Source organism: Cavia porcellus, unplaced genomic scaffold (genome assembly GCF_034190915.1).
Source record: "Cavia porcellus strain 051 isolate PalLab524CR breed Dunkin Hartley unplaced genomic scaffold, mCavPor4.1 scaffold_2, whole genome shotgun sequence".
NCBI classification, from domain to species: domain Eukaryota; kingdom Metazoa; phylum Chordata; class Mammalia; order Rodentia; family Caviidae; genus Cavia; species Cavia porcellus.
This window is the reverse complement of record NW_026947485.1, coordinates 90282530-90288917: the sequence shown is the minus strand read 5'-3', so window position 1 is coordinate 90288917 and position 6388 is coordinate 90282530.

Sequence of the window (6388 nt, the reverse complement as noted above, 5' to 3'; positions counted from 1 at the left end):
TTTTTTAAAACTCTGCAATCTTATGTTTTGTAATTTCATTCTCTGAGAAATAGCCCAGAAACTCGATTCTCAATCAAGAAGAATCACACCATGGCAAAGGAAGAGGGTCTGCTTAAGCTGCATGAGTTCTGTAATTTAAATCAGCCAGATAGGATTTATTTATAGTTGTCTCATTTTTGTTTTGTTTTGTGCTATTGAATAGCAAACCCTAAAAGGGTTCATAATATTGTGTTGTTGAGTGCTAGACCCCAAAAGATTAGAAATCACAGGCTCTCAGCTATTTCCCATTAGACCACGTTTCCTTTCTCTTTAAAGACATTAATAAATTCGATAGATGATACACAGATAGATAAATGACGTCAAAATGTCTAACATTCATGACAAATGAACAACAACTCTTCAAAGGTTTTGCAAGCTGCTCAGAAATCTTCCAAAAAAGCAAAATAAGTCCACAGCCCTTTTACAGTCAATATCCCTCCTTACAAGCTCCTACGGAGGCCTCCAACCTTAGTGCTTTTCACCTGGAAAAACATTCCCTAACTAGCTAATACGGTAGTACTAGCCGCAGAGATCCTTGTTTGTCCTGAAGCAAAGGAGTCAGTAAGACAGACGTTTTACCCTTGAACTTGAGGTGAACTAATTTTCAGCATTGCTCCAGTTGTTGCTATCACTTTATTACTCCTGTTTAGCTATGAGTAACTTGAGAAGTCCAAATGTAACAGCTGCATATAATAAAAGTGTCATTGGCTGAGACAGGCTACCTGAGGAGATTGAGCTGCAGGCTAATGAGGCCAAGGTCTCATGCTTATTGGCTTCTCTGTAGGATGGTAAGGTCAGACATACCCCTAGATGGCTAGTGGATGAAACAGCTCAGGCCCTTTGGAAATCAGGAAAGCCAGTGGGGTAGACGAGATGGCTTAAGACTTGAGGCTCAGGAAGCAGGCAGGCCTATGTTTATATGCTCCTTCTCCCCCTGGCTTTCTCTGTAACTCTGAGCAGGTAACTAACTACTTTGAATGTCTGTTGCCTTATCTGTAAGATTAAGGAAAACAAAAGTAACAGTTCTCCCTTATTGGCTGAAATGTTTAAATGACAGTGTTTATAAAAAATATTCAAACATGACGGTTAGTGATCACTGTTGTGATTTGTTATACGTGAACAGAAACTTACTGAGGATGTCAACCCTGGAGTTCATGTCAGTCCATCCTTCTTACTGGAATGTTGACACTGCAGTTGCTGTGATTATACATTCCACTCTTAGGTCTCAGGAGGCTCACTGCCACATCCCATTTAGTTGGTCTGCTTGGATACATTCTCCAAGTCACAGTAGTCTTCACAGTTATGATGATTCTTTCATGATAGAAGTCCTGATACCTTTTGAAGCCATACTTTTAGAAGCAGGAACAAACTGGAATGTACATGTTTCATGCAAGTCTAAGAGGCTGAGATCATGGGGGACAACGTATGTAATTTTTCTTTGAGGACACCAGATATGTGTCACAAGGAATTTCTTAAATTGGGGAAACATTCTTTTCAAGTAAATATCAGCTATGTGAGCTGACTGGTGGCTTATAAGACATTCTGGCTTCACCAATGCTGCACTAAGACTCAAAGAAACCTATGAACAGCTCCCTTCCAGTTTGGTGTAAAGTTGTAGCTATCTTTAACTCCCTTTCCCTAGTGCACTATAGTGCTAAATTTACTAACTCTGAAATGCTCTACAGTACTTAGAGTTACGTTTTTTATGACATTATACTGGTTGGTTGTAATATTGTAGCAGAATACACACACACACACACACACACACACACACACACACACCCAACCAGTATACTTCAGTTTGTCAGTTGCCCAGGTAACAGTTCTGGTTACAGTTCCTATTACTTTTGTTTCTTAGAAACAAAATCACTATGATGCCTATTGTAAGAGTTAATCCCAACTGACCAGCCATTCTGCTTCTAAACTGCCTGCTTGTTTATCCCATATGAGCCCTAGAGCACCATAGATGAGGGCCTGATATTTGGGGAATGATTCTGACCCACGCCCATTGACATAAATATATCTGCCTTCAAATCCTGGGTGTCACTTCAACGTTTCTGTTTGCCATAGCAATATGATCACAGTGTATATCACTAGACATATGTTAGATTTGCAGATAAATCCAGGATTATGTCAACAAATGGCCTGGATAACCCTGCGTTTTCTTCTATTGTTCTGAAAGTTTCTTTGTTTTGCCTTTTTAAACTTCAGAGGCTTGGTTTGTAAGTGCCATTTGTGTCTAGTGTGGTCCACCACAGGTTCTGACCCATGCGGATCAGAGTCTTAGTCCAGCACCAGTGAAGCCAGAAGTTCTTCCTCTCATGGTTACTCAGCTAGACATCATTTATCTTAGTCTTTTTCTCAGATCCAATTCTTATACCTTCTATTTTTTGTTATCTGGGGCTGCAGGGATCTCCCATTGCGTGGGTTGCTTGTCATTGTTCCTTGTACTAATGCCTGAGCTCTGTAACCTTGCCATAGCATTTATGCATTCAGGGGCTGGATCCCTGCTCTCAAGAACCATGGTCTAGTTAGATGTCAGCAGAAATTTTCTTTGGGGCAACTCCAAATCAACTATACAAAAAGGAAGAAGTATAATAAATCATGAAACACAGAAAAATGACCGAATTGTCATTAAAATTTAAAAGGGCACTGGAGGTGATAAATGCTTTACTCAGCAGCATGGTCACATGGAGCCATTGGTTATGGGAGGGAGGGGTTACAATAGGAGCAGGTGCACAAAGAATCTTGGATCGTGTTTTGTGCTCTGCAGCTTATGCTCAATGGTGGTTATACTAATGCTCATTTTATACAGTTGGACATATACAGCAAATATTACTATGTATGCATAAATATGTATAGACAGACAGCTGGATAAATGAGTGAATAGATATGGTTTAGGTACTGAGTCTTAACAGTTTTCTTTTAGATTAAAAAAAAAAAAAAACTGAAGTCCACTGTGTATGGTGCTACATGCCAGTAAACCCACCTACCCAAGAGGCTAAGGCAGAAGGATCACAGATTCAAGGCCAGCCTGAGCATCTTAGTGAGGCTCTGTTTTACAAAATACAAAGGGGTAGTGATGGGGATTTAGCTCAGTGCAAAGGCCTTGGGTTTAATTTCCAGCACTGAAAACAAAACAAGCAAAAACTACTGAGGTCTACAGAAGAGAATGATTCCCTAAAATAAAAGCATCCTTTCTTTAGCTAAACCAGTGCTATACTTTTTCATTTCCTCTTCCCTTCCATTTGTATTTCCACTATCTGCTGTAAATCTTGTGGTCATCCTGAATCCTCCTCTTCCATCATGTGGCAAATCCTGCCATGTCTACCTTCTAACTTTACTGCTGTGAATGTTGTAGGTATGAATATACGTTCCCCCCAAATCTCCTGACTCCTGACAGAAGACCAAGCAAAGAGTGGTGACCAAGCATAGGTCCAGGTTTCCTGGTTGGGGCTTACCCCAGAGAGTACCGTATTTATCCACATAGAGAACAGAAAAATCTATGCATCTCTGATGCACATTTCATGAGGCATTTATGTTAAAACATTCTAAGAGTGTGACATGTTCTTTATACATACATGTATGCAGAGGAAGGTGGAGACACACATTTCTACAGCTCTTGCTCCACATAATAGACTTCTCTCAGTTCCCTCAGTGTTTCCTCTAAATCTCCAATAGATCATCCACTTACTGTGGTGCAATGGAACATTATCAATCTACCTCACTCTCCTTACTAAATGGAAATCCTTTGATGGTAAAAGGTGATACCAAGGCATCCTCATACCGCTAGAGAGCTGAGGTCCCAATGGAGCAGAATATACACTTTAGGTGTGGCGTACAGATCCGAAATAAACCACTACTGTCACCTTCATTCTTGCTTTGTGCCTTTCCCATGGATGGAAGGCATCTGTGACTCATTCACCCATCTTTGAATGTCCAAGTTGAGTTCAAGACGATCCATTCCACACTCTCAGCCTGGGCCACAAAGTCAAGCCCTCCAGGCTGCCCCAATCCATTGACATTTTAATGAAAGACGGGAACTGTCATTGTCATTTGGCTTCTGTCTGGATGTTCCCTAAAGCCTCTTGGGATCATAGGTGGGACTTTTCAGAGGTGGCTGGATCTAGGTTTTATAATTCTGGGATCAAGGATGTGATGCTAGAATTACTTCATGGTACAGTGCTAGGACTGAGGCCATGAGTGCTCCTGCGCCAAGAGTGGGTAGTCTGAATAAGATATAAGGGACAGAAGATAGCCCCTCCTTGTTCATTGGCTTACTTGTTGCTTGTCACTTACTACCTGCTGCTTGCTGTCTTCTGCCTGCCGTTCTTTGCCATAGACTATTTCTCCTCTGCAATGCCACTATGCCACGCCACTCTGCCTTGGAGCCAGTCAACTAGGAACTAAAACCTTTACAAACTATAAGCCAAATAAACCATTCCTCCTTTAATTTTGAGTATTTTGTCTCAGCAACAAGAACAGCAATTAAGACACATGGGCTGGGCGCACTGTGTCTTGAGGGATCTCCTACTACAAACTGAGAGGCCCTGTGCTCCCTGAGAGAGGGTACCAGCCAGCAGGAAGATGCTCAGGAAATATTTGCTGAGCGAGCAAAAAGAAAAGCTTTCTAACTGAATTCCATGTTTGCATGCTACATTCCCACTAACTATCCCTTATGCTACTAGAGGGAATCCTTTAAAAACATAGATCAAGGCATGGCGTACATGCCTGTAACCCCAGTACTCGGAGGCTAAGGCAGAAAAGGATTGCTGCCAAGTTTGAGACCAGCCTGTGTGAGATCCCATCTGAAAAAAACAAAACAAAAAAACCAGAAAACAAACAAATATACAGAAAGTATATGCTAGATCACAAACCCTCATGTGACTGTCTGTTTCTCTTAGAATAAATGTATGACTTTTACCTACAGCCTACAAAGCTGTTTGTCACCTGGTACCCTATCTCCTTCTCAAACTCCTCTCCTTCTGCTCTCTGACTCAGCCCTACTGGCCCTCTGCCTTTAATATACCACACATCTCATGCCTCAGGATGTTTGCATTTAAGCCTTTTTCTTCCGGGAAGGGCTTTCCACGGTTCTGTACCTGCTTGGTCAAAATAGTACCAGTTATGGATTCTGTGGATGTTTACTCATAGCTTTTAAGATTATGTGAGATCATCTACTTGACTGATGTACACGTGCACATCCCTTGTCTGGGGCTATGCACTCCCATATGACTGTAAAATATCACATTACCTTTCTCACTGTCATGTCTCCAGCCACTTCATAGCAGTATCTGGTCATTCATAGATGTTCAGTAAATGAACAAAAGAAAAATCATAGTCGCACCACACTGTTACGGACTGAATTTTACCTACCTGTTCATATATTGAAACCCTAATCTCCATGCAGTTATGTTTGGAGAGGGAAGTGGTGTTAGGGAGGTGATGTGATTAAATGAGATCATAGGGTAGAACCCCAAATCAACTGGGAAAGATACCAGATTCTCTGTCTCTGTTTCTGTCTCTGTCTCTATCTCTGTCCCTCTGTCTCTGTCTCTCTCTGTCTCTGTCTCTGTCTCTCTGTCTCTGTCTCTCTCTCTCTTTCTCTCTCTCTCTCTCTTATCTGAGCACAGATGACACACAATGTGAGGACACAGCCAGAAGAGAGCCCTCATGAAACTAATATTGTGGGATTTGGATTTTGGATTTCCAGCCTCCATTCTGTGAAGTGTTTTTTAAGCTCCAATCCTGTGGTCTTTCCCAGGGGCAGCCCGAACAGATGAAGACACACACCAGCCATCTGACCTTCAACAAGCTACTTAACTTTCACAGATCTGAGTTTCCTCACCTGTAGATCTAAGTCCTTGCCTAATGGAGATTTGTTCAGTGATTAAATTGATGTACATAAGACCCTTACTGTTAACGATTTGTATTATTATTAGTAGAGCTAGCTCATTCAAATTTAGTGAATTACAGCAATAATATAAGATTTTAGAATTCCTGAGTAGGACATTTGGAAGTTAAATGAATGATGGGATAAGGTTGCTCAAAGTGAGGGAGGATGATTTGAAAGAGATTTATTGCAATGTTTCCTTTCCTGTCATATATTCTAAAATTTAAATACACACTGATTTTTTAAAATTTACATTGTATACTTGCCCAGCTATTTTTAAATTTTCTATTTTGAGCCAAGGTCTCACTAAATCAGTAATGTGCCCAGTTTGGACTCCAACTTGTGATCCTCCTGCCTCAGCCTCCTAGAATGCTGAGATTACAGGCAGTCACCATCATGCTTTAGCTTGTGTTCATCAGATTTTAATTACCAGAACAAAATGCCCGATGTAATTGA